General features: G+C 38.3%; 1 long non-coding RNA gene across 1 annotated transcript in view; it reads right to left on the reverse strand.

Moving 5' to 3' along the window:
* Positions 1 to 1946: 1946 nt before the first annotated feature.
* LOC107097444 overlaps positions 1947 to 2235 on the reverse strand; it is a 14793-nt gene continuing 14504 nt past the window's right edge. The window contains exon 5 of the long non-coding RNA XR_001481835.1: positions 1947 to 2051. This is a non-coding gene — a long non-coding RNA (uncharacterized LOC107097444). The remainder of the gene's footprint in view (positions 2052 to 2235) is intronic.

The raw sequence follows: 2235 nt of genomic DNA on the forward strand, positions 1-2235 counted from the left end.
GTGCAGATGGCGTCCATCATGGAGTCAGAGGAGCACCTGATGAGGGCAGGAGGCATGCATAGGGTCCATCAGTGAATGAGAAAGTACCTCAAAACTTATTATTTATATCTGTAACCTAATCCAGACACTAAGACTCACATATAACACAGACTGATTTATTTAGAGTTTTAATTTCTGTTCATTATGATAAAAAGCACAAGGTGGCAGCTTGCTGGAGCTCATCTTTATTATTTTGAGCCTTTTTCTTCCTCTTGTGTCATCGTTTCCTGGAGGTTCAGTTTGTTCCTTCTGGTGTTTCGTCCCATGAAGCTGGAAGACTTTAGACGTTAATTCTGGTTTAAACATCGCTCTGTTATCTGTTGAATGCAGCAGCACACAGATGTCTACGTTTTCCTGAAAAGGTCCAACTATTCTGCCTTCATCAGTTGTGGCCCATAAATCTGTCTCCATTTCCTCCTCTGTCAGGAGGAATGGGACAAAATTCCAGCAAAATCACGTGAGAAGCTTTTTTTATCCTTTAAGAATCGTTTTCAATAAATTCAGCTGCTGTATGGAAGACCAGCTTATTTAGCAATGACCTTTAGGGCTTCTTCTCCTTCTGCTTCTGGACAACGCTGCAATAACCTGCAATAACCTCAGGACTGTCTGTCTTATAATGTTTTCCAAACACCACATCTGTTTTTGGTGAAGTATGTTTATTATTTAAATATTGAAAGAAGCATAATTTTATTTTTTTATTTATTTGTTGTTGTTTTTATACAGAAACCCCAGATCAACACTGTTCTAACTTCCACTGAATCAACCACCTCTCCTTCCTCTGTAAAACCATTGGATCTATCTGTGTGGGAGTCTGGCTGCTATCCATATATATGTGGATCTGTGCAACGAGAGCAAAGTGGAACCAAAGTCAAATTCCTTGTTCTGCCACAAATTGGACCAATAAAGCTGATTCTGAAAACAATAGACCACCAGTGGGCAGTCTACTGTTCCTCATCCCGCCCTAAAAATACCAAAAGTTGACCTACTGACCTGCCGTTGCCTTGACAACGCTCCAGAGGTCCACAGGTGGAGTTCTGCAGGACGGCTTTGTCAGAGCAGATGAAACTGACACAGGTTTCAGGATCAGAGCTGACCACATCACCTGGTTTATAGAAAAGACATGAGTATAAAGGAAGATTTTCTGAGCTGAAAACTCAGACATTTATGAATAATTCATTTTGTCCAAAAACAAAAAGAATATATAAAATTTGACTATTTGATTTTAGCCACAGAATCAGGAGGTTTATGCTTGAATGGAGAGATTCACAGACCTGAGTGTCTGCAGCCGGTCAGGTCTGCATACTCAAGTGTCCTAACTGAAGTCGCATTAATAGACTTGACTTTGATTCCATCCACCAGAATATCAACCAGCTACAAAACAACAAAGAGTCAGAACCACAGGTCTGAAACATAGATGAAGCAACATGGAAACAAACATGTCCTGATAAGAGAAAATCAGCAGGAGGAAAGTTTGTTAAAGAATCATCATTCAGTTAGAGAAGATCCTTTATTCAGACTTTGATCACTGTTCCTTACCGATGAAATCTGAGGGTAATATATTTGGACAGTTTCTGACCCAAAGCTGATTATGCCATAAATTCCCTGTAAGAAGAACAATGTAAGCATGTTTTACCCTTTATAAAAAAACATCACAAAATACTTTAAATTGCATCAAATAAAAATATTACAGAAGCTTCGGCGGTAAGTGGTGATTTTTTAACCTAACATAAACATTTAGTTTTTAACTTTTTTCTTTGAAAGTTTAATAATAAAAAAGTAGATTGACTTAATGTTGAAGAACTTACAGATGGAGAGAATATGGCAACATAGCATTCCATGGTGGTGTTTATGGCTGGCACATTCTGATGAATGGCAGATTCTAGATTTTTATCCCTTCCTCCAAAATCAAACCGTGCCTCCTCCACTTTTGGTCCCACCAAACAGTTGCCTTTGGTCTGAGGGTCGTAGAATCCGTCGAAACAGCTCACTAAGTTTTCACTCGTAAAGTTCACCTGGAAGAGTCAGAACCAGAAAATAAAGACTAGAATCAACATTTCTAGGACAAGCAAGTCATCTGTAAACCTGGATGAAAAACATGTTTGAGAGTAAAACATGTTTAAGAGTAAAACACTGTTGAAGGTCCCAGAAAAAAATAATCAATACACATTTTTCTGTTTAACTTTCAGACTGAAAAAT

Source organism: Cyprinodon variegatus, unplaced genomic scaffold, assembly GCF_000732505.1.
Source record: "Cyprinodon variegatus isolate N-32 unplaced genomic scaffold, C_variegatus-1.0 Scaffold696, whole genome shotgun sequence".
NCBI lineage: Eukaryota > Metazoa > Chordata > Actinopteri > Cyprinodontiformes > Cyprinodontidae > Cyprinodon > Cyprinodon variegatus.